At 35.8% G+C, this 27,668-nt stretch overlaps 1 protein-coding gene and 1 long non-coding RNA gene across 7 annotated transcripts in view; both read left to right on the top strand.

The window, feature by feature from the left end:
- Window positions 1–27,668, top strand: part of ckn (CRK like proto-oncogene, adaptor protein) — a 337,471-nt gene that overhangs the window by 229,036 nt on the left and 80,767 nt on the right. The window lies entirely within an intron of this gene.
- Window positions 21,095–25,894, top strand: LOC138403175 (uncharacterized). Its single transcript, XR_011237473.1, has 3 exons — window positions 21,095–24,515; window positions 25,081–25,218; window positions 25,308–25,894. It is a non-coding gene; the product is annotated as an uncharacterized lncRNA (long non-coding RNA).

Genomic DNA, 27,668 nt, shown 5'->3' on the forward strand with positions numbered 1-27,668 from the left:
GACATGAATTTTTGCATGGATTTAGTAAAAGGCGTGAAAAGTAAGATAGGTTACTTTTTATCTCGGAAAATCAAAGAGTTTCACAGTACTTTTAAAAACTTAAACCCAAAAAAATTTATTCGCGGGCATCAATTTGCAACTGGAAGTATAAAAAAGGCATCTAAATGGAAATGACCTCGAAAGAATTTGATGTTCAAAATGATATCACCAATTAACTTAGGTACCGCTATGGATAAAATCCTTCAACTTAACAGACCCATAAAGTCATTTGAACTAGTTAATCCTAACTGAAAGCATCTTTATCTTTGCCATCTCAATGCGGCAAAAACTTACGAGTTGTTTATTTATGGATGGTAGAGTTCTTGATGTGATGTTAATATCTAGTTATTAAGACGTTATGTTTTTTATTACATCCCGTTACAGCGATCACACACTCATCCGATCTAAATCCGTGAAAATATGGATATAAAAAATATCTACGACATAATAATTATGTCATAAGCTATTAGCTACCATACAAAACAAAAAGGCGTTATTTTCACGGACTCGGATCAGATGAGTGCGTACCCGCCGTTACTGTGCGTACTTTTTCAATGTGTTAATACCTGTTTTACGTGATTTACATTAATTTGTTTGTATATTTTATTTAAACCAGCAAAAAAAAAACTAAAACGCCTACTGTTTCATCTGTTTTTAATTCAGTAAGTATTTTACGAAACGTGAATAATATAGAACTTTGTCCGCGTGGATTTAACTTTTTGAAAAATCCCGTGCAAACTCTTTGATTTTTGACCTTTTGGCTCATCTTTTTTTACCGATTTCAACATAATTTGGTACAGAAATAGCTTGCATTCCGGGTACATTTTTATCTTGGAAAATTAAAAAGTTTCTACAAGATTTTTAAAAAATCTACATCCATGCCGATGAAATCACAGGCATTATCTATTCGGTACAGAGATAGCCTGCATCCCGGAGACGAATCATATACCTGCCTAGGCTACTTTTTATTCCGGAAAATCAAAGAGTTCCTACGGGATTTTTAAAATACCCAAACTTACGCGGACATTGAAATAAGAATAAAGTGTTTAATATTTATAGAAGCCAACATAAATCAGTGAGATTTGAAATAAATTGCTTTTTTGTATGTTTTGTAAATAGCAGTTAAGATCTCGTTTAGAAAGACGTATGCTTCTTCAAATATTTGCTAAGTAAACACTGGTCGAGCCTTGTGAAGACTAGTGATGGAAACTTCTAAACAGGATTGCGAATCACGTCTTATTTTCTTGCCGGTGAGAAACCCGATCTTCGTATTTCTTAGAACGAGCTCTCAAATCGGTGCCTTTGTTTTTCCTTCGCCGGCGTCATGTGCGATGCATGCATTTAAGGCATCTTCAATTGAAGTATGTTGTCCTTGGTTTTTAAATTCAGGTTGTTGTTCAATAGTGGTGCATTCACCTTTTAATGCTGGATAATTTGGAATGGCATTTAACTAATGTTGTATATCGAGTCCTCCATAAAATTAATATCAGTAGGTATTTTATTTTTTACACAGTCAGGTTTAGTAGTCGAAATACTCAGTACAATATTTTTATTGCCAGAACAAAATCAAAAAAAATACCTATACTAATATTATAAATACGAAAGTGTGTTTGTCTGTCCTTCCTTCACGCCCTAACTAAGCAACAAATCAACTTGATTTCTGGCATAGAGACTGAGATAGTAGAAAAGACAGAGAGTAACACTGGCTACTTTTTATCGCGGAAAATTAAAGAGTTCCCACAGAATTTTTAAAAACCTAAATCCACGCGGACGAAGTCACTGACATCCCTGACATCAACTAGTTTTAAATATTTTATTCTGTGCTTTTTTGTACTAAGTTTCAGACAAAAGCTTGTTATTATGATTCAATAACTTAGCTATGTTGATAATTATAAAAATCACAGCTTTGATCAATAAAAAAATCCGTTATAGTTTTATCGTCAATTTCTTTTGCACTTGATTTCATATATATGTCTAATAAAATAAATAGTCGTTCAGCTTCTTGCTCGACTTTGACAACTAATTTCCTGATATATAATATTATTTTGTCTAGTAGCTAATGTGAATTAGGCGATAACTTTTTACCGCCAACACATTTTGTTTCAACAGCTATTCCTATCTACAATTTTTATCTGATTATTATTTCTAAATCGAAACCCATGACGCCTTTAATATAATGATTTGATTAATTGTTGTACTACTTTTTTCGATTGGTTGAACGCCATTTTTTTATTTGATTTATTATGACAGAAGGCTTTTATTTGTAGTTACTTTATGACAAATATAAACTGTAAATACTTTTGAAAAGCGATTAATCATAAATTAATAAATGTAAAAGTTTATTATAATCGAAATTCATTTGACCGAAGATTTATTTTTAATACTTGTCAATAATTCTATAACGACATTGTGATTTCGTATACCTATTTTGAAAGCTAAATCCATTGCTAAACGTAATACGCATCAAATAACACTGTAAGTTATGATGATTTGAAGCGTTACTGTATTAAATTGGGTTCTGCATATATTTACACAGGTTAATAGTAAGTATAACAATCATGCAGCACTTATTCGCTCAATATATTCACAAATCGGCTTTGAATACCGCCAAAACACAGTCATTTTGTATTCAATGCTGACATTGCAATTCTGTGCTCTGAGTTCAAAGCAATTATTGGCGTCTGATGCCTTTCGAGTGCCGATGCATAATACTGAAGCTCTATCAAACACATAAATCTTCGAACTGTGCAAGAATATTGAGAAGCAATACTTGCAACGTATACAAGTCTAAAATATTATCTAGCTGCAATTTTAAATTACGTACTACTGTATTGTTGTATGATGTACCAGTAAAATCAAGCTTCGCTCTCCTCTCATATTGGAATGAATGGAAAGAATTAAATTTCGATTTGACTTACTATACTGCATTGACTGAAATACGTGTACCCACAATCCACATAATATTCAATCAATCAATCAATCAATCAATCAGCCTATTTGCGTCCACTGCTGGACATAGGCCTTCCCAAGAGCACGCCACCACACACGATCCTTCGCCTTCCTCATCCATCCACTTCCCGCTATCGGGAATAGCAGGGCGACCGGGAACTGGGGGCCTTTGTGTGTTGGCGTTGTTCATTGGGAGTATTGCCCATACTGACCACGCTGGGCAGGCGGGTTGGTCAGCGCAGGGCTAGGCTTTTCGCATCAAAGACGCTGCTGCCCGTCCCCAATCTGTGATACTTAAAGCCTAGCTGTTTAGAATGGATATACCGCCATTCTTCGGTCGTCATATCCTCGTTTGCTAATTGGCAGGGGGCACCACGTGCAGGTGAGGTTGACAATTGGGGCGCTAAGATGAAGTTGCGCCCCCTTACCCCCCACATAATATTATAATCAATTAATGATAGCACCTGGTTATATGACATGGGCCTACCTAATGCATGCCATACTCAAAATAGTTGAAAGGGTTTAATTGAAGCAAGTTAAAGCAACACAGTCTTATAAAGACCTAAAAATACTTTCAGTAATAATTGTTACACAGGTAGACTTATTAATAAAAGACTAATTCAGGCAAAGAGGCTAAATACATTAAGCCAAAGTTCACCGTTCCGTAGCTCACGTAATCTTCTAGCCGAGAGATAACCACAGCAGTCATTAAGACCTTAATGTGGATGCGGTATATGAGACACGGAACATTAGTTGAGCCCGGTTTTAACATGAATTAGTAAAATGTAAATGAAGATTGGGTAACTTTAATTACGGGGAGTAGACAACATGTTTCTTTTCTAGAACCAACCGAAATTAAAGAACACTATCATACCAATACACTGTTAATATAAAACGTGAGTATAAAAAGCCTGTAAGTTATAGGTAAAACTTAGCTAAGAATCATCATGATCAACCCATCGCCTCTCAGACTTCAGAGTGATAAGAGTTTTGGCTATTGTCTACCACGCTGTGCAAGTCCAAAAAATGCCACAAGTTTGAGAACATTATGGAGCACTCTCATGCTTGCAGATTTCCTCACGATGTTTGCCTTCACCGCTAAAGCAAGTGATATTTAATTACTTAAAACGCACATAACTCCGAAAAGCTAGAGGTACGTGCCCGGGATCGAACCCCCGACCTCCGATTAGGAGGCGGACGTCCTAACCACTAGACTAACACAGCTAGTTAGAAAGAGTCAAAACAAACTCTAAAAACATATTGACAAAATTCTAGCCAAAAGGAGAAACAAATACGAGTTAGGAATTGAAATGACATTGACTATGATGAGATATTTCTTGGAAACTCGTGGATAACAGATATTACATCAGCAGCAAACGAAATAGGTACATGATGCAATGATAATAACAAAAAACTATTACAATAATAAATACACTCATAAAAATGCGAGAAGTATATATTTAGATATAATAATAGGTAAATGTAAACGTTCTTATTGACCTAATGGATAAAAGATGCAATTTTGAGAAAATACATTCAATAGATACATATACCTAGGTATCACACAAGTAAAAAGTGTCCATTGAGGAAAAGATAAAGCGAAATTCCGCGTGAGTCACTCTCCAACCATGTCCGGTCCTCACTTAGTAACTGACAAAAAGGAAAAGTGTGTCATCTACTTACAACAAATCGTTTAAGAGTTTCTGAGAGTGTTGAAAAGTTCACCTCCAATGCCTCCATTTTACTATAAGTGGACGAACAAATAAAGAGTAATTTTGACTTGTATTTTCTTTTTCAAACACGATTTAACGTCAACGAAATACAATTCGCATCAACTATTATTCATTAACTTCCAATTAGTTTTTTTTTGCATTAGTACCGTAGTAGTATTTTACCACCCTTATGGGCGAATTTTCCAAAAATCCTGAAACACGTATTTCTTCATTTGTGACCGAAAACCCAAATACCAATTTTCGTGCAAATAACTTGAAAAATGACGGACTTTCATACAAACTTCCATCCCCCATTTAACCCACTTAGGGGTGGAATTTCGAAAAATCCTTTCTTAGTCCTACTCTTTAAAAAGAACACACGCTCCAAATTTCATGTCTCTAGGACCAGCGGTTTAGGCTGTGTGTTGATATATAAGTCAGTCAGTCAGGACTTTGATTTGTATATTATACAGACAGGTAGACTGTTATACCTACCCTGGGTCAAAACTAAAACTATCACTGACAAAACAATTAACACAAGACTGAAGATTTGCACACTAATAAATAATTTACATGTTGAATATTCTGAATGGGTACTTGAATTTAAATCGAATTGAGAACCACCTGTTATTAATAAATAATTAAGTTTCTAAAATTTCGAGCAGCGTAATCAATTTAAATTGTCTGGTTTCAATTCAAGCAAGCCAGACGCAAAGAATGTTTTGACTTCGAAAGCTAAATGAACAATTAGGCGAAATAAATTTGAATCGTTATCTACTAGTGGAAGTTGCATTTCAGCGACTCGTTTTAGCTAATTTATTTGGACAATTAAGACATTTATTAGCCATTGTTAGTTCCTTTGTATATACGGTCATACCGGTTTTGGCTACGATGCTAGCACTCCTTGTGTTCGATTAAACTTCATATTTGGATACTGCTAAAGAGGTTTCAATTGCTATACTGGATTGAGAATTAATTGAAGTTGCCGTACACAGAAAAAACAGAACTCATTTAATGAAATCGAAGAATCTCTTTTAACTACTACGACTACAAAAATCCTTACCTTTAGAACAGAAATACACGTAAAATACTTAGCTGCAATGATATTATTACATAATATTAGTGACCCACTTTCTCAAAGTTGTCTTTAGACATGATTCCCCTATCATTGAATGAATGAAATGAAATGAATGAAAATCTTTTTTATTCGTATAAACTTTTACAAGTGCTTACGAATAGTCGGATGCATCTAAAATCTAATAATAAGTAACATCAGGTAACTATAATATTTAAATTTGTAATAAAATTTCAACAATAATAATTCCCTCGTGAAATATTATGAAGTACCTATAAAATGTATTTGTCCATATTTCATACCATAGTAATCTCGTTTTATTAAAGTGATTTGGAAAGTATAATAATATGTGCTGCACAATATTGTAACACCTTCTTTAATGGGACGTCCTGTGGTCGTCTCCCGTCGACTCGATAACAGAAAGTTATGATATTATAACTAAGAAACGGTCAATAACGAGAAGTAAATTAAAGCCCTATTTAATATTGCCTTTCATAACTTGCTCTTCATAGTTCATACTTGTTTTAAATTATTTATAGACTTTTTTCCTACTTTCAAAAACCTTAAAGACTTTGAGCTACATTCTCTTGTCAAACTATTGGTCGACTTTAACTCTACAACTCTTTTCGGATCAAAATTCTTATTTAATTTTTTTTATTTACAGTGGAAACTCGATTAATCGGACTAATTGTTGTCGTTAAGGATTCGGATAATCGAAAATCCGGATAATCTAATTTATGAAGAAAAGCGGGTTTTGTGCATATTATGTAGTTCACTATAATACTATTTTCAATTTTCAAAGTAAGATACCAAGTGGGAGATCATATGAAACATGCCTGTACATTCTAAAACAGATTTTTATTTATTTTTATGCATAATAGTTTTTGATTTATTGCACAAAATGGCGGGAAAAATACCCGAGTATGGAACCCTCGGTGCGCGAGTCTGACTCGCACTTGGGCGAAAAAAAAATCGGTTGGTAGTCCGGATAATCACGAATCCGTATAACTGAGGGCCGGATAATCGAGTTTCTACTGTACTTAAGAATTTACACATAGAAATCACTGTGATTCACGGGCAAGTAAATAAAGCAATTTACTTACAATTAAACCGAAAATTAGAGGTACTTATAAATCTTTAGAAAGTAGGTATATCGTAAAATCTTCAGATGAAGATAATAAAGCCTTCCAGGAACATATACAAAAATAACAGAACAAGTGGCACCAGGATATGATAATTTACATTTCCTTCCCAAGTCCCAAACTTTCTCAAGGAAATAAAAATCTTTCACCAAACACCGAAGTTCATGCAAGCGGCGAGGATTAAAGTAAGAGCAAACATTTACCATTTCCTAGAAGATAAAAACCATGAACGCCATCGTTAAGATAAGGAGTGTTAATTTCATAAGCTATTAAGCGGTGCTTCTGATATAATGAACTAGTACTGCCTTTATCAGGTAAAAGAAAGCTGATGGTTTCATTATGATCTTAAATTACACCTGATTTTATACTTAGGTCCAATTGCTAGTCAAGCGGTTAGCGTTAGCTTTAACCCTTAATAAAAAGGTTGCACCAGTCTGGGTCTATTAACTTTATGGAGGCATTTTTCTCTTAAAAGAAATTGCTATGTTTATCATGACTAATATACCCCTTTCCCCTCCAACTGAGCGTGAAGCTTGTGCTAGGAGTACGACAGTAGTGCAACGGGTGGGGTTTGAACCGCCGCCTTTTCGGATTTTCAGTCCGCTCCTTTAACCGTTATAAATTATGTTAATATAGCAAATAATAAATTATTTTTTCACTGTACCATTTAAATAAGTTTTTTGGATATGCACGTAAACCATTATTATGACCACGATAACGTAAAGGCCTGACAATTTTCACCTTTAAAATAAAATTAAAGAATTTCCGTTTAGAAAGTTTTCATCCAATAAAAAACGTTACTTACTATCCATGGATATAAAAATCCTCAAGCGGTATACTATTCTCCTCATTTTATACAGTTATATCAAAATGGTTTTGTATTGTACCGCTATTATTGATATGACCACGTTTTAAATTAACGGCTCAGCCAACCTTAGAGCCTGACCACTTAAATTAAACCCCCGCGGCGATAGATTTGTCGAGTGCTAGTTGCTACTAACAAAAAAATGCATACGTTTTAATTGACAGTTATGACTTTTAAATAATTTATCGGGCTATCAATTGTTAAGATATACGTGATTTCACTATAACGAGATCCTGGTAGTATAATGTAATTATCACTTTTCTATATATTTATATTTCTTATATGGACGTATTTGCTCATAAAATAGTATTGATAGTGGGAAAAATATATTTGTGCATAGTGGCAGTGGGACCTATGCTTGTCGTAGGGGCGATGGCCGCGCTTTGGAGCCGAAAAGTCATAAAGTAGAGACGGCGAGTGAAGCGTAGCGAGGGGGACGTACTTTAGCACGATGGACTGATGACATAAAGAGGGTGGCGGGAAGTGGCTGGATGAGGAAGGCTGAGGATAGGACGTGGTGACGCTCACTAGCTGAAGCCCTGTGTTCAACAAAGAACGTCCTCCAGGCTGATAATATTAAATATAATGATGATAGTGTATCTTGGTGTGACCAGTTGCATCAATTCAATTAAATAAAAAGCTGTCATATCCAAACCCTGTATTTTCGGATATAGTAGTCACTGCAATTTTTAGAATTCTAACAATTTTATAGTAAGTTAAAATATCTACAAATAAATTACCACCTACTTATTTTTGGAGATACAAGTATATATTTAAGTCCCGCAAATTGCTAATGCGCGGGGCCGCCGTTTCAGTGACGTCAGCACGAGACTGAAGTTTCGAGCTGATGGTATATTTTTACTTCCATTTCGAAGAATGAATGAATTCGTGAATGAGACATGGTTATAATGCAATATCAATTTGCGGGAATTATACAATTCAATATTTAAATTATTAGTCACAGGTTCCAACAAAAATTCCGAGAATGTAAACATAATTTTAGATTTTATTTCGATTCCAATAAATACGTGCAAAAGAGAATTGGATTTCAAATAGGGACAAACTCGCTCGGGGCGTAGTGGGCGTAGATCGGACTGGCTGTTCCTATATCATAACAGGTACGCTAGTATTTTTATTTTTTTCACGTTTCGCTAATAATGCTGCATACGAACATCCATGTTCCATAACCCATAAACACTTCACGTCATCTTGAATTGAAAGTTTATCAAGCAATCTGCTCCCAGGATAAATGTGTGGATATCCCTTTTCTACCATCAGAATTGTTGTGATTGTGAAAAATGGATTTTTGCTGCAATTGTGCATAAGTCAATCAGCTGAGTTTCTTGCGATCTTCGCATAACTAACTAAGTATTAAATTACGTCTGGTAGACAACTGACACCACTAAAAAGAAAATTATATGAATGAACCGTGTTCGGTTTCAAAATATTCTTATCTTTGTCGTCTCGTTGGGTAGACTCCGACACTAAAATTTTTATTATAAAAAAACATGAATCGTTATTATCTAAAACGCATTTTTAATGAATTTAGAGCAGTACTAGATGATGCGACTTGATCCTCGTTAATTATTATTAAAACCCTGTTATTGATATTGATTTTACGGCATAAAATGTAGCCTGTTTGTTGATTCAGCGTAATAAGCTATCTATGTACCAAATTTCAACCAAATCGGTTGAGTGATCACCTATTGTCTAAACAAACATCCACACTTTCACATTTATAATATTAAGTAGGATATTAAGATTAGGATTTGGACTAACTTATGCTCGCAACTACGTCTGCGTTGACTACACAAATTTACAACCTCTACTTTACCCCCTTTGGGGATGAATTTTCAAAAATCTTTCCTTAGCGGATGTCTACGTCATAATAGCTAACTGCATGCCGACTACGATTTTGGTTTTAGTTTCGTTTACCTCATTTTCTGGTCTTGATTCTCGTCCTCTACTACAACTAGCTTATGCTCGCGACTTCGTCCGCGTGGACTACACAAATTTCAAATCCCTATTTCACCCCCTTAGGGGTTGAATTTTCAAAAATCCTTTCTTAGCGGATGCCTGCGTCATAATAGCTATCTGCATGCCAAATTTCAGCTCGATCCGTCCAGTACTTTGAGCTGTGCGTTGATAGATCAGTCAGTCAGTCAGTCAGTGACGTCAGTCACCTTTTCCTTTTATATATTTAGAAGATAACTGTAAGAAGACTAACAAGCGAATTACACGTAACAAGTTATTTTGCAATTGCCATTAATACGTATAATTTGCATGTAAAAGCTAAAGTAGGTGTATTGCAGTGCAAATCTTATCGACTTCGCTTTTCGAAATGAGAAGTGTGTACAGTTTTATAATTTTCTTACTTAACTTTATAGGTTTGCTGGAATTTGCCGTTTTACTGTCGAGGCGTCTTTACGGTTCCTTAATAAGAAATAGTAAAGGGCTTTTACGTTTTCTATCGGGACTTTAGAATACTGAAGTCCAATAGAATTGTTATTTTCCTTTATTAATCTACCTGTGCTAAAAAATATGGCAACTACGGACCAAGAGCTAAGAATAGATATCATGTTTTATTTGATTTATTTTTTTCATTAATTTGTCCATAGGTATAGAAAATTAAAAAGAGATTCATTTAATATATAAGAAGCTCTTAAGCACTTAAAGACATTTTATTATTTAATTATACGAGCGTGATAATTCTTCTGACGTAGCTCTTCGTATAATGAGGAAGTTTCAGGGCGAACGTTCCATAAAATTTTCATAGATGGCGCTGTTTACTGCACCAAAAGGATTAAAGGATTTTTGAAAATTCAACTTCTAAGGGGGTGAAATAGGAGTTTGAAATTTGTGTAGACCTTGCGGAAGAAGTCGCGGAAGTAAGCTAGTCTCACAATAAAAAAGACAGTTTCACACTTCACTCCAAACTTGTTCCATGCCCCATGGTAGGTAATTCATAGCGATTTTTTTTTATTCTCCTTTAATTGCTATGTGCGACCACGTCCCGCGATACGCCGCCGGCATGCATTACTCGCTCGTGAATATAATAACTTGATCATAAAATATGCTAGACTCCTGCTATTATATAAAAAATTTTTACAAAAAAAATAAAAACCGACTTCGTTACATAAACACTAAAAATTGAAAAATAATTTAATTTATTACCGAATATATTATGTATACAAGAGTTAATATAGTTCCATAATAATACTTTTTGGTGCCGGTGCCAATTAGCTTTAGCTGCGCGAATCGTCTAGACTTCATATTTTTATGGGACTCCACAATGGCACCTCATTGGCACCGACCCCAAAAAATATTATTATGGAACTATATTAACTCTTGTATACATAATATATTCGGTAATAAATTAAATTATTTTTCAATTTTTAGTGTTTATGTAACGAAGTCGGTTTTTATTTTTTTTGTAAAAATTTTTTATTTCACAATTTTTAGTGGCCCCATGGAATTATGCTATGACTGGTTAAAAATCTACTGTTTACTAAGCTATTACACTGATCGCGAGCAATTTACTCTTATCCGTTGAGGAGTTCCAGTATCTATCTTCGAAGATGTTCATCAGATCTTCACCAAATTGAAATGGGACCAACTTTGAAGTATACCCTTTCAAACAAAAAAAGAATTTTCAAAATCGGTCCAGGCGTTTTTGAGTAATCGGGGAACATACATAAAAAATAAAAAAAAAAAAAAAAAAAAAAAAAAAAAAAATTCCGACGAATTGAGAACCTCCTCCTTTTTTTGAAGTCGGTTAAAAATGATAAACTAGAAATAGCAAGTAGCCTATAACGGTGTAGATTACAGTAGTATTATTACGAATGAATCCATTTATAACTTTATATTCTTAAATTCTTACTAGCTGATGCCCACGACTTCGACCTCGTGGATTTAGGTATTTAAACATCCCGTGGAAACTCTTTGATTTTCCTGGATAAAAAGTATCCCACGTCACTCTCCAGGTTTTTAACTTTACCCATGCAAAAACGACTTTTAACTCCTCACGCGCCATTTTAACTTTTTGCTTCAAATTTCATGTCAAAAGTATGATTTTAGTCCTTATTTTAAATGTGCACCGTACTTTTGACATGACAGTTGACCCATAGAGTTAAAATGGTGCGTGAGGAGTAATTTTATAGGAACATGTCGCACTAATTGGGTATTTGACTCCAATTTTTTTACTAAGCACTTTATTATAAACTAGGATAAAAATAATGACGTAAACTGAAAAAACTAATTAAATCGATCAAATAACAAAAAAGTTATAAGCATTTAAATATTTCTGATTAGACAAAGATAGCGATATAGCATTTTGACGTCACACCTTACTAATGCCATAGTAGCTTCGTGCGGTTTCATACAAATTTTTGTTTTGCGAGAAAGGGATAGAAGACCCTCCCACTCCAAAATTAAAATGCCTGTAACTTCGTAAATCTTTGTTGGATTTTAATACGTACGTCATTACTTTTATCCTAGTTTATAATAAAGTAATAATATTTATCAAATACAAAAGTTGGAAAATAATGTTCAGGCTGCACAGTACTTTGAACAATTTAGCGAAATCAGAGATGACCACTGACTGATTACATACTTCGTAGATGACAAAGATACGAGACATGGATACCGTTTCCCTAGACCGAGGTACGCCAATTTGACATGTCTAGTGGTCCGTTAAAGTCGATATTATCCGTATCATTTACGTAATATCGGAATGGGGCAGACAGGCAAATTGTGCGCAGAATTACGGGTTGCTGAACAACATCACACGTAAAATTTTCTATCCGTATAACGTAGGGTTTAAGGGTCATTTTCTAATGGTATGTGTTCGTTTGTCATGAACGTCTGTTTCTGGTTTTATGAACTGATTGATAAGTTTAAAAAAAATCAGTATAAGTATTATGGTTTATAAAAATTATTACCATATTATAAATGCGAAAGTGTGTTTGTTTGCTGGTTTTTTGGTTTGTTCTTCAATCACGTCGCAATGGTGGAACGAATTGACGTGATTTTTGCATGGGTAGATAAAGGCCTGGAGATTGACATAGGCTACTTTTTATCCCGGAAAATCAAAGAGTTCCCACGGGATTTTAAAAAACCTTATTCCACGCGGAAGATATGGCGTTCATCAGCTAGTATTTAATAATCCCAAAAATTCTCTGAAATAAAATGTATGCGTGTCAATAATTGTATGACAAAATTTTCAATAAGTTACGTGTAACCAGTTACCAGTATATAAACTGATTAGTGAGGGGCTTATTATTTTGTAAAAACTATACAATGTAATTGCTTGCCGACAAGTTGCTGTTCAATGATTAGGTACAGATTTTTATCAATAACGGGTTCTATTGCCTACGATCTCTAATGGTAACGAGTTGACAAAGTGCAGTCAAGTTTGTAAAGTCTATCTCCTGAGATTACACTGTGGTCACATGAAAGAGTAACTATGTATCTAATAAGGGCTAACTTGTATATTATAGAGTAAAAATTTTAAAAAAAACTGTCTCTTTATCGTCTTTTTCTCTAAGCCTCAGCTGTCCGTCCATCTGTCCGTCCATCCGTCTGTCAGCAGACTGTCTCATGAACATTAACGTACGAGTAACTTTAGTTTTTAAGTTCACGTAAAAATTATCACCACTATTATCATGTTACAAATGCAACAACTGACTTTCAAAAAGTGTAATTTATTACCTATTTTGAATAAACCATTTGATTTGATTTTGAACCGTAATAGGTAGAGAATTGAAATTTTCACAACGTGCATTTTTATTGCCGCTATAACAAAAATAATAAAATTTCAAAATGGCTGCCATTCAAATTAATAATATTAAAAAAGTACATAGTGCTATTTATCTTGTACGATGGTACCTACGGATCCTTTCGTGTGCGAGGTTTACTCACACTTGACTACTAAAATTCTATCAGTTTTCTTTATTGAGAACGAATTTTCGGGCCCAAGATATTTGCTCCTCTTGAAAACAACAACAATAATGAGCGTGAGCTTAGGGAGAGTTTGTTTGAGTTGAGCCCAAAGCCCCAAACTCACAACGCTTTCTCAATTAACCATAGGAAATGAGGACTCACAATCGATTACCCTTAATGGGCAAAACGATCAACGTCACGTGGCTCCAAATGGCAACACTATCGGTATTTACTATCAGACTATTTACGCTGATCGTAAACAACATTGGTGCGCGCCGCTACCGGGAGCAGTATTGTGGTACTTTGGGCTACCGAGCTCTGGTGTTTATTGCACTGAAATAATACGAAAAAGTCATATACGTACAGAGCATATAGCTGTTGAGCTATATGCTATGCTATGAGCTATATAGGGTAGGGTAGGGTAACCAGGCCGTGACCTGGTCATGACCCTGGTTCCTGAATCCTGTCACTCACCGAGGAGTAAAACAGTCTCTGCTGTCACTGTATTAAAAAGCTGAACATAATATTCAAATGAGCTTCCTAGCATCAGTTCAAAAATTCCTTGCCAACCTGAATAGGTAAGTATAAAGTAGTAAGCCAACAAACTGGCTCACCAGTTTGGCGAAAGTCATAAAATGAAAATATCTTGTATATCCAATTTTATTATAAATAAAAATAAATAAATAAGGATGAATGGTCAAAATGTGAATCCAGTTGAACAGAAAGATCTTATGAAAATGTGAAAACCTGTAGAGGGAGAAGGACAAAGAATATTACGGGATTGAAACTTAAAAATGCAAATTCAATCCTCAAATCTGTCACTTAATGCTTAAAGTCTAATCGACTATTTCCCATCACCTCCCATCTCAAAATGTGGGTAGCTGCAAATTATTGGATAATCAGCGGCCGACGTGACGCGGCGATGGCGTCGCATACACACTGCCGGATTATGCAAATGGGGAAAGGATATCGACACGAACTCACGGAGTTTTAGAGCGAAACTATTTCGATATAGATGATAATGATACCCCTCGGTCGTGTCTACGTTTGCATTGGAAAGACAAGGTTGATGCAAGCCGACATTTGCTAAGATGTCCAAACTTTCGTATGGATACATTTGGTCATTTAATCCCCTAGAAGCACTTTGCTTGGTTTCAATTAATTAATGTGACTCTTTCTGCTTGCTCTTTTTGCTCTATTTTAAGAAAAATATAGAACGTACTTATAGTTCTACGTTTACATTATACAATTCATTTGACTTTAGTTTGATAATTTGGCTGTTCCTATACTATGGTTACTATTTAATCAGTTGGAAAAAAAATTATTTGACTAAGAAATAGTAACAAGTTGTAGGCTTTTTGCTATGGGTGAAAAATGAAATTAGGAGGGGTGAAGGTTTTTAGCCCGTAGGCCATTGGGTAGCATCCCTGATGAAGTTTGGTAGGTACGAAACACTGAGGTATCCATGAGAGGTTTCCTCCTTTTTAAGAAAAAAAGGGTTTCATGCTATGACGTAAAAAGTATAGAAAATATGGAAATTGCAGTTTCTTATTTTCCATGTGACAAGGAATTTATCTAGAGCATGGTAAATGGTGATATATCTAATATCTTGACTTTAAAGGTGCAAATTAATGGGAATTAGTTACAGTATTTTAGATTAAGATAAGTTGGATTCTGGATATATTGGCAAGGATTCCCTTGGGGCCTATTACTCAAGAAGCTGGCCTTTCCGTATTGCGACTTACAAAGACGTAAGGCGTAAAGCCTTTAGGCTAAATTCGCACCCAGTTGTAAATTATAAACGCATGAAGCAATTTTCGGGAACGGTGGTCTAGTATAGGTATTAGTTTTCCTTGTGGACTGAGAGTTTCGTAACAAACTCCTGATTGAAGAAGCTAATCTTCACGGGCATTTGGGAAAGGACCTTAATGCCAAAAGGTGAAAGAAACACGACGATCAAACGCGCCTAATAATAATTGAGCAAGACAGAACTTTTCGTCTATCAGGTATTTCAAAACCCCTTACGGCCTTTTTTAAGTCTTGACAACTGCTTTCTACTAAAAGCACTTAACCAATGTCACAATTGTGTGTGAATGTTTTTAAACAAGACAAAAGGGTTGAAGATAAAATAAAAGTACGGTTTATGGTATCGAACCATGTTCATGACGAAAAGATGCGGATATGTATTTTACCAATCCTAAAATGCACTAGGAGTTGAACTGTAGTGTAAACCTAGCTTTAGTACTTCAGTATTCTTACAAGCTGCATCCTAGACACTCGAGACTAATCATTTCATACGTCCACTTAACAAGACGCATACCCCTATTATTGTTATTCAGATGTTATTCAGACATGAATTGGATCCGTTGTTCCGCACAGGTGGGTGGATTTTAGGGATTTTAGGGCTACTACAAATATGTAGTTGAAATTCAAAATGAAAACTTGACACATCTCCGTAACTGATTACTGAATGTAAGAAGCTGAGTTACACAAAAAGAAGAGTCAAACTAAAAACCTATGACTTTGAATCAGCAAGAACTAGAGTTTGTTCAAATGCATTTGCTATATATGCGCAAATACTCAACGTAAATAAATCTAGAACATCATAATATTATGATGTATATTATACACAAGGAGTTGGATCATAATATTTATTCAATTGGAAATTGGAATGCCATTTGACTTTTTGAGTAATTGAAAAGCAATTGACATCATCGCCATCGAGCGTATGGTAAGCAGCAGCAGTGCAAACATCGGCATTTCTTCGGTGCTTCTGATGCGGCCCACTGTTATAGCTGACGGCACATGGGTTTTAGTATTAAAAATTGCGTTGTATGTGGCTTTTGTGCCTCTTGCATGTTATCCTGTCATATAATGCTATCACCTTATATGATAATGAGGCGTTCTTTCTGACGGGATAATTACCTACGTCCAGGTTCTAAGGTTAGGTCCATACTAGGCAAGTCGCTGATGTCGACATGTCTAGCTAGCTGTCTGCAGCTCCATTCATTTCACAGAACAACAACGCTAAACAAATTGCCTGGTACAAAGCTTAGAGATTGTCCTTAGCCTTTTATAAGCACGCTGCATTTAAAGATTTCTGTTTTCTAAACAGAATAAAGGATGTCGTGATCCATTCATTTCTTTTTCTCTCTGAATATGGATATGAAAGCATTTTAGATTCTGTTTTCAGTATTCAATGCTTTCCGGGAACTGAGAGGCGGGTAAACGCGAAACTGGAACATAATAATAATGTTATTATTCAAACGTCGTGGTTGTTGGAATTTGTTAAATGAAACTTAAAATACACAATTGAAAGATGGTAGAATAATAGATGAAGCTAATATTTTGGATGTTTGGGATGGTATATTTAAAACAAACATTAGAATACTCAAAAGAGGTTAACATAGCCCTACTAATTTTGTGTAGTATTTGTATAATTATATAATTAAGTGTTTGTATAGTCCATAAAAAATGACTCCTAACGTACCATTGTAACTCTATGGGTCATGTCATGTCAAAAGTACGGTTCACCTTTAAAACAAGGACTAAAGTGTCCTACTTTTAACATGAAATTTGACACAAAAAGTTAAAATAGCGCGTGAGAAGTTATTTTTTACGCATTATACATGATAATAAATATTATGTCAAAAGTATGTTTTATTTGAACAAAACTGTTACAAAATAACAGAGGGAGAAAAAAAACTATCCAATCTCATATTAAGGCAGCTCAGTTCGGTGCTTTCTTCATACAAACGTAGGAGGGAAAATACAACAATATTCGATATTGTACGCACAAAACTAAGAATTATATCGATTTATCTCGTCATTATCTAGGTTCAATGATATCTAAAACATTGAAAAAAATATTGATTTAAAAGTTACGAGCCTCAAAAGATTCCTATTTTAACACTAAATTTATGTCAACTTTGGGCCTAAATAAATAAGATTAGGAATAGGAAAATTCTAAAAAAAAATATCATTAGACATAGTTTATTTATTCATTAGTTGAAATAACTTTACTTTGCAAACCTAAATTCAGTAGTTTTTTCTCAAAAATACTTTTCCCAAACTACTGTTCAACCCTTTTCAAGCGCTAGATTTCGGCTAAAATCATCATGCTTCTCACCCCAAAACATTAGACACCGCGCGGGTGGCGGAGGGAAGGGCCAGCCCAGCGGCGCGCGGCTGCGCGTGTAATATTGTGGTTTCTATGACGACAACTGTTGTTATTAATATGTTTTCAAAAACAAAAGTCGTAATGATTTTATAAAATTAATTTTTATTCAGTGGCTATGCAAATGTGTAGAAGATTGAGCAGAGCAGAGTCAATAAGTCCTTCAAATACTTATTGCATTTTGTACATTGACCTCTGGAATTTGAAATTTGGACACCAATTTTATTCATTGGTTTATTGACCTGACTTTGTTGTTGAGGTCCTAGTAGGGATATCTACTCGTGTGGTCCTAGTACAATAGGTAAGTAACTTTGTTTAGTTATTTATTTTATCTAATTTTAAAAAACCGGCCAAGTGCGAGTTGCTCGCGCACCAAGGGTTCCGTACTCAGGTATTTTTTTTGACATTTTGCTCCATAAATCAAAAACTATTATGCATAAAAATAAATAAAAATGTGTTTTAGAATACACACAATACAGTAAAGCCCTTTCATATAATACCCCACTTGGTATACTTATTATACATTGAAAATTGAAAATACTAATTATTTTTTCATTAACACACTTTAATTTTTTTTTGTAAGTTGTAATCACAAATCTATGGTTTTCGGATTTATTCCTTTACTTGTGCTCTAAGACCTACGTAGCTACTAAATTTCATGATTCTGGGTCAACGGGAAGTATCCTATAGGTTTGTGTGACAGATACGACACAGACGGAGAGACGGACAGACAGACAGACAACGAAGTGATCCTAAGGGTCCCTTTTTTCCTTATAAAGTACGGAACCCTAAAAAGGTACCTGTATATGTATAATAATATAGGTAGGTAGGTACCTACCTGGTGGTATTTCTTTGTATTTTTAGGGTTCCGTACCTCAGAAGGAAAAAACGGAACCCTCTGTCTGTCTGTCTGTCGGTCCGTCTGTCCGTCCGTCCGTCTGTCCGTCCGTCCGTCCGTCCGTCCGTCCGTCCGTACGTCCGTCAGTCCGTCCGTCCGTCCATGCGTCTGTCGGTCCGTCCATCGGTCCGTCTGCCCGTCCGTCTGTCCGTCTGTTCGTCTGTCGGTCTGTCCGTCTGTCTGTCTGTCCGTCTATCTGTCTGTCTGTCTGTCTGTCCGTCTTACAAATAAAGTACGCAACGCTTCGTACAAATAGTACTTTTTTATTTATTTACTAGCTGACGCCCGCGACTTCGTCCGCGTGGATGTAGGTTTTTAAAAGCCCGTGGGAACTCTTTTATTTTCTGGGATAAAAGAAGGCAGGTCATGCCTGTCGTAGAGGTGATGGCCGTTGGAGCCGGAAAGTTCTTGAGTGGAGACCGCGTAGGTATAAGTAAGCGTAGTGTGGGACGCCTTCCAGCACGATGGACCGACGATATACAGAGGCTGGCGGGAAGTGGCTAGGTGAGGAAGGCTGAGGACCGGGTGTGGTGGCGCTCTTTAGGGAAAGCCTATGTCCAACAGTGGACGACCGCAGGCTGATGATGATGGAAAAAATCACGTTGATCCGTTGCACCCCTCACACGTCCCTATCCGCCTTCTCCACTCCTGTCACGCTGGCGAATAAGTTTGGAATAGAATAGGATTTCGATGGAGTGCGTGGATTTTTGTGAACGGAGTTCAACCATGTAGTCGTGGTTTGGTACAATAGTAAATGGTACAATATTAATTCACCAACAACAGTTCCTAAAACCCATAGAATAGGAGTGCAGTACCCTGCAGCATCAGTATTGAAGAGTTGGAACTTAAAGTTCAATAATGGTATATATGTTTGGCATCTACAATATTATCTCACAATCAACAGTGGCTTAGGAGTGCAATACCCTGCATCATCAGGGTTGAAGAGTTGGGATATCGAGTTGAATTATGAAGTCGTTGCTTGGTACCTAAACCAGAGATAGTTTATTCTAAGCGTACCTTTAATATCAATTCAACATCAACTATTCCTAAAACAGCTGATTGAAATCCAAAAGTACAAAAGCTACCCGTGATTATTATGATGATGGTTGAGAAGTTGGCACTTGAAGTTTTAACATGTATGGTTTCTAACAAAAAAGAATGAATGAAATCGGACTACGCGTTAATGAATTACAGCTCAGTATACATTTTAACTTTCAACCCCTCTCCTAAGGGAACCATGCTGAATTTCGGGATAAAAAGTATCCTATATCCTATATCCTTATAGTATGACGTCAAATCGTACCAAGTTTCATTGGAATCCATTCAGTAGTTTCAGCGTGATGCGCGGCCGTGATACAGACAGACAGACAGACAGACAGACAGACAAAAATGAAAAAAATTCCAGTTTTGGGTTCAGTATCGATTATAGAGTGCCCTCGAAAAAAAAATTTCAAAATATCTTCAATGTACAGAATTTCACCTGTTACAGTTTTATTATAAGTAATAAAATAATAATAATAATATTGATTCAGATACAAGTTAGCCCTTGACTGCAATCTCACCTGGTGGTAGGTGACGATACAGTCTTGCTTACGACTATTTCGGATCGGAAATTCTTGGATTCAGGTTAAATGCAGTGCAAAAAGAGAGATCATTAGGATTCCGTACCTCAAAAGGAAAAAGGAACCCTTATAGGATCAGTTTGTTGTCTGTCCGTCTTACAAATAAAGTACGCAACGCTTCGTACAAATAGTACTTTTTTATTTATTTATTCAGATACAAGTTAGCCCTTGACTACAATCTCACCTGGTGGTAAGTGACGATACAGTCTTGCTTACGGCTATTTCGGATCGGGAATTCTTGGATTCAGATTAAATGCAGTGCAAAAAGAGAGATCATTAGGATTCCGTACCTCAAAAGGAAAAGGGAACCCTTATAGGATCAGTTTGTTGTCTGTCTGTCTGTCTATCTGTCAGTCTGTCAGTGTGTCTGTCAAGAAACCTGTAGGGTACTTCCCACTGACCTAGAATGATAAAATTTGGCAGGTAGGTAATAACAGTTATAACACACGTAAGGGGAAAAATCTGAAACAATGAATTTGTGGTTACATCACGAAAAATAAATAAAAATGTGTTCATTAACGAATAGTTAGTATTTTCAACTTTCAAGTAAGATTAGTAAACCAAGTGTGATATCATATAAAAGGACCTTACTTGTACATCAAAAACCGATTTTATTTATTTTTATCCATACTAATATTATAAATGCGAAAGTGTATCTGTTTATCTGTCCGTCTGTTTGTCTGCTAGCTTTTCACAGCTCATCCATTTAACCAATTTTGATGAAATTTGGTACAAAAATAGCTTGCATCCCGGGGAAGGACATAGGCTACTTTTATGATAAATAAGATTTAGTGGATACCGCTATTTTTCTGGAAATAACGTTAGATGCGAAACTTCAATGGGGCTCTCATATAAATAACTTATCGAACAGACAGTTCTGCTGCATATGCGGTAAAAAAGATTCGCCAGTTGACAGACATAGAAACGGCGAGACTAGTATATTTTAGTTACTTTCACAGCATTATGTCATATGGCATATTATTAGAAAAGAAAAAGAAAGAAAAGAAAAAACGTTTATTTTTTAAAGCTGTACCACACATTACCAGTTACCAACTGGTTAGGTTATCCCAGCGCCTCTTATACTTGAGTAATAAAGTCAAAAAACCTCAAGTAGAAGAAGCGCCGGAATAAAGTATGTCATGTGTGGCACAACCCAAAAAAAAAGGTCCCTACTCAGCATAAATGCATATTGTCTTGCACAAGTACAAAAACATACAGCGCTGGTTTTCAGTAGAAACCCTGATTCAGATGGCACCACGGAATTATTATGGGGTAATGCTGCTGATATAAATTCTATTTTTGTGCTGCAGAAAAGGGCTGTTCGAGCCATATATAGTATGGGACCACGAGAGTCGCTGAGAACTAAATTTAGAGAAGTTAAAATTATGACAGTGCATAATCAATATATTTTTGAAAATTTATTGTACGTATATAAAAACATAAATAAATTAACAAAAAAAGTGACTGTCATAAGTTCAAAGTGACTGTCATAAGTTCAAAGTTTTCATAAAACGTAAACTAATTAAAAAATCCTATTACATTGTAAAGGATTATTTAAATGATAAGCAAGCTTGGGAATGAGTTGCTCGGCTTTGTGATAGTTCTAATAAGTTTAATTTATGATTTTGTAAAGTGGTGATAATAAAAAGAATACCCGGCTGAGTTAGCTGTGGGCTCTTCTCAGTCTTGGGCACGTTTGGAACCCTCGTAGCGTTTGCGAAATAATTATCACCACTATATTTTACAAATCCAACAACTGACAATCGAAAAGAGTAATTTATTACCTATTTTGAACAAATCATTTGACTTTGACTTTTGATCCCGGAAAATCAAAGTTCCCACGGGATTTTTAAAAAACCTAAATCCACGCGGACGAAGTTGCGGGCATCATCTAGTGCATAATAAATAGTTTTTGATTTATCATGCAAAATGTCAAAAAATACTATTTACCTATTTATTTATTTTTATTTTTCACTAGCTGCCCCGGCGAACTTCGTACCGCCTAACAGTCGATTCTTTTTCAGGAATTTTTTAAAAATTTTCTCTCCGTAAGAACCATATTCGTACTTCAAGGAATATTATAAAAAAAGAATTAGCGAAATCGGTTCAGCTGTTCTCGAGATTTGCGATCAGCAACACATTTAGCGATTCATTTTTATATGTACCGAAATTCTAGTTACATAGTAGTAATAAATTAAGTTACATTGTAAATGCTTATCTCTAAACGGAGATTTAGAGATAAACATTTTACTATTGTAGTACGGAAACCTCGGGGCGCGAGTCTGACTCGTACTTGGCCGGTCGGTCTGTCGGTCGGTCGGTCGATTTATTTTAGAATGCATCGTATCGACAGCTGGTGGTAGTAGTTTACATATATCCTACTAATATTATAAACTAGGTGAAGCTATGATAGCCTAGTGGTTAGGACGTCCGCCTTCTAAACGGAGGTCGGGGGGTTCGATCCCGGGCACGCACCTCTAACTTTTCGGAGTTATACGCGTTTTAATTAATTAAATATCACTTGCTTTAACGGTAAAGGAAAACATCGTGAGGAAACCTGCATGCCGAGTTCTCCATAATGTTCTCAAAGGTGTGTGAATTCTACCAATCCGCACATGGCCAGCGTGGTAGACTATGGCCAAAACCCTTCTCACTCTGAGAGGAGACCCCTGCTCTGTAGTGAGCCGGCGATGGGTTGATCATGATGATGATGATGAGGTGATGCCCACGACTTCGTACGCGTGGATTTAGATTTTTAAAAATCCTGTGGGAACTCTTTGATTTTCCGGGATAAAAAGTGGCCTATGTCACTCTCCAGGTCAACCATACCCATGCAAAAATCACGTCGATCCGTTGCTCTGTTGCGACGTGATTGAAGGACAAACCAACGAACCAACAAACAAACACACTATCACATTTATAATAGGTGTAGTGATGTGTGTGTGTGGATGTTTGGATGTTTGTTACTCAATCACACAAAAACGGCTGAACAGTTTTGGATGAAATTTGGAATGGAGATAGATAAAAGTGTTAATTTAGGGTATACCCTAAATTAACACATAGGCTACTTTTTATCCCGGAAAATCAAAGAGTTCCCACGGGATTTTTAAAAACCTAATTCCACGCGGACGAAGTTGCGGGCATCAACTAGTAATAAAATATAATTTGGACTTATCCGAATTCCGAAAGTCAGGGTTGTCAAATCACACTTTACATTATAAAGGCGAAATTTTGTATCTGCGTGTGTGTGTGTATAGGTTTGTTACCCTTTCACGCAAAAAGTACAAGACGGATTTGGCTGAAATTTGAAATAGTGATCGCTTTTGAAAGAGTTCTCGCGGGATTAAAAAACCACTATATCCTCGCGGACGAAGTCGCGTATATCATCTAGTTACAAATATAAGTATGTAGGTCATATTGTGTGCTTAGACAATTTAATTATATACTTGAGTTTTCGTGTAACAGAAACAAAAATGGATTGGCGGAAGAGGAAAAAGAAACGGTTTAGACTCGCAAAAGCTTCTCGCAAAAGCAAATCCCTTGCAAAGAGGAGATCTATTAAAATTCATCAGAATCTTTCCAAACCATAATATTATCTTGTGATGATAATGCCATTACTTTTTCGGGGTTATTCCCGTGCGTCACACCCGACGTGAGTAACAATGTGACTCGACGGGAATTTTATTTGACTGAATATGTACTTTTCCGGGATGCTGAATTTGATAATGACATTTATTTTCAAATCCAAAATAGTAGACATGCACTTTTCACAAAAAATAGAAATGGGTGTCGTTTTCAGGGTTTCCAGGATGCTGGTTTTGATAATGACATTAATTTTTTAATCTAAGATGGCGGGCCAGCACTTTTTATAAAAAATAGACGCGAGTGTCGTTTTCAAGGTTCTCCAGGATGGTGAATTTGATGATGACATTTATTTATTTTTAATAAATACTTATATATTATACTTCTATTTAAGTGGATCACGGGATTTTCTTTGGCAAGGAAACGACAAAGCAAAAAATCGAATTGAATTAGATTATGATGCTATCACACCGTACCATTTAGAGCCAGCTTCTGAAAGTTTGACACTGTGTTTGTAAGTTGATATTATTTAGATACTAGCAAATGCCCACGACTTCGTCCGCGTGGGCTACACAAAATTTCGAACCCCTATTTCACCCCCTCCAGAGTTGAATTTTCAAAAATCTCTTCTTAGTGGATGCCTGCGTCATAATAGCTATCTGCATGCCAAATTTCAGCACGATCCGTCCAGTAGTTTGAGCTGTGCGTTGATAGATCAGTCAGTCAGTCAGTCAGTCAGTCAGTCAGTCAGTCAGTCAGTCAGTCAGTCACCTTTTTCTTTTATATATTTAGATTAGGAATTAGGATTAGGATAATATAATTATTATGTTACTAGCTGCCCCGACGAACTTCGCACCGCCTACAGTCGATTCTTTTTCAGGACATTTTTTAAATTTTTCTCTCCATAAGAACCATCCCCGTACTTCAAGGAATATTATCAAAAAGAATTAGCGAAATCGGTGCAGCTGTTCTCGAGATTTGCGATCAGCAACACATTCAACGATTCATTTTTATATAATAATATAGAGATTTACTATTTGTTGTCAGATTTGTCAATGCTGAATTATGTTGTATTTTAGTGACTCAAGACATTCCTTTTAGAAGAAAACAAGGAAAATAAAATGAATGTGCCCAATATACGTACCACTGAAATCCAACATGATGCTGCAACATTCAATTCCGTACTAAATATTGAAAGGTCTACCCATACCATACTTGTAAGTTGTTATGCTATGTTTTTTGTATACATTCTATATAGATAATACTCACAATATATTTACGTTGATTGTATGTTTATTAATTCCAGAAATGAAATGGAGAGCTTCAATAGTTCTGCGTCGAATGATACATCTAATGTGACTGTTGAAACAGAAAATGATACATATTGTGTTTATGTGTGTAGTGGGCTTTTAGAGGGAAATTGAATTGTACCTACTTCCTACTTATAAAAATAAAATTTTCATTTTTGAGATCAAAGTGGAATTTATTTAGACTTTTTTATACACAAGTAGATGGTATATATAGTTTTAGTCGCTACTAATAGATAAGTGTAGGCAACAAAATTTATTTTCACAGACAAACGAATGTGTAATCATGTGTTCCTAATAGGTAATCCGCCAGCACAGAGAATTCAACTCCTAGAGTACGCATATACAAGGATTTACATGAAAACAAAATCGTAAAATGTTGGCGGGGGACAGGGGAGAATGCTTTGTTGTGATTGGTGGACTGACTTATAAAAACAATGTGCGGAATGAGGGTACCGAACGGGCGTGGGCGATGATTCATTTAAAATTCCGTGGGATCACCACGATTTAGCAATGCAATTCCTTAGGTACAGCATCAGGGTCGAGAAGTGGGTCTTCGAGTTCAATGATAAAGTCTTTACTTGGTAGATATAGGTACCTACGTCTCAATATCAATTTATAACCGACAGTTTCAAAATCCCATAAGTTTTGGTGGTCATGTCCCCTGCAGCATCAGGATTGAGGAGTTGAAATCCCCATTTTATATAGGACAATGTTGCAAAGTTTCTTTATCAATTAAAAAAAATACGCAAATCGGTTCAGAAATCTCGGAGATTTCTGTGTACATAGGTAGAAAAACACAACTCCTTTTTTAAAAGTCGGTTAAAAAAGTATCCTTTGTTAATTCTCTACTTGTCTGTAAAAGTCCCGTCAAAATAGGTTCTGCCGTTCCGAAGATTAGCCCGTTCAAACTTCAAACAGACAGACAGACAGACAGTTTTTAAAAACATTTGATTCAGCTGTTATGGTACAGTTCAAATAACAATATTATGAGCTTGCGGTAGTTATTTCGAAATTACAGACAGACACTTCATAGAAGTATGGATTTCTATAATATAATATAAGTACGAGTTGTTTATACACGCTGAGGTAGTAGTTACCTAATAGGTATGTATGTAAGTGAGATTTTATAGTATTCATCAAAAGATAAGTAGGTAATCATTATCATTCAAAAACAATTTAAAAATATCTATTTCAGTAGGTAAAACAATTTCACATAGTGCGTAGTAATTGGGACCATCCCAGTAAGTGTTTTAGTATTGCTACGAGTACTCGTGGCAGGCGACCCCGCTCTTCCATAAAATCTTATACAATAATAATTGAAATAAGTAGTTCCTTCATAAATCATATATTTACAAAAATTCATCGGTGACATCTGTCCAACTATCTGTGTGCCATCATCAATATATCCGGACGCTAGTGTGAGCGCATGCACTCGCTACACTGCTCATCACTGAGTCTATTTCTTTCTATCACAATGTTAGGTGAAATAGCATACAGGTTACCCACGTGGGCCGAGCAGTTCGGACGTGCATCCAGCGTCACCTTAAAATTTAAAACTCGTAGTTTCTCCGTAGCTATGCATGGTCGCATTCTTCAAAAACTAAGTGAGTAAAACCTACTCTATCCAGACAATAGCATGCCATCTGCATTCTACATTGATCTTCATAAAGCTTTCACATTCGTTCACATATCATTATTCTCAATATAACGCCTTTAACTCCCATCAAAATTAAGTTAGGCATAGTGCATTCAATATTAACTGGCGTGTTTCCACTTGAGACCGTCATTAGCAATAACAATAGGATTAAGTCGTGGCGGACGAATACGAAAGTATCGACACTGGTTGGTTTTTGTTTTTTAACCGGCTCCTTTAAAAATGAAAGGGCTCTATGTCTGTTTGGTTAATTAAAATTGCCCCTATTGTTTACGTGGCATGTCGAATGTAATCCTATTGTTATTACTAATGACTGTCTCAAGTGGAAACACGCCAGTTAATATTAGCTGGTATGGCGCTTTCTTAAAACTTCAATATGTAAGTGATTTATATGGCAGAATTCCGCTAGATTTGTCAGTCGCCTAAATAAATCATCTAAATCTGTTTAACATTTAACAACAAGCTAAGTGCTAAAAAAATTTCAAAATCGGTTTAAGGGATAAGCCGTGAAAAGCTAGCAGACAGACATATACACTTTCACATTTATAGTATTAAGTAATGAATGGAAGTTTATCGTTGGGGCAAAATATAAACGATCGCTAACATTGCTCCGTTTCTCACACTCAAATGGCGTAACCCCTTGAGCTTTATCGACCGCTAATCTCCAAGGATTATACTTTTACACGGATCACGCGGGGTATTG

Source organism: Maniola hyperantus, chromosome 13, assembly GCF_902806685.2.
Source record: "Maniola hyperantus chromosome 13, iAphHyp1.2, whole genome shotgun sequence".
In the NCBI taxonomy this organism is placed as follows: Eukaryota; Metazoa; Arthropoda; class Insecta; order Lepidoptera; family Nymphalidae; genus Maniola; species Maniola hyperantus.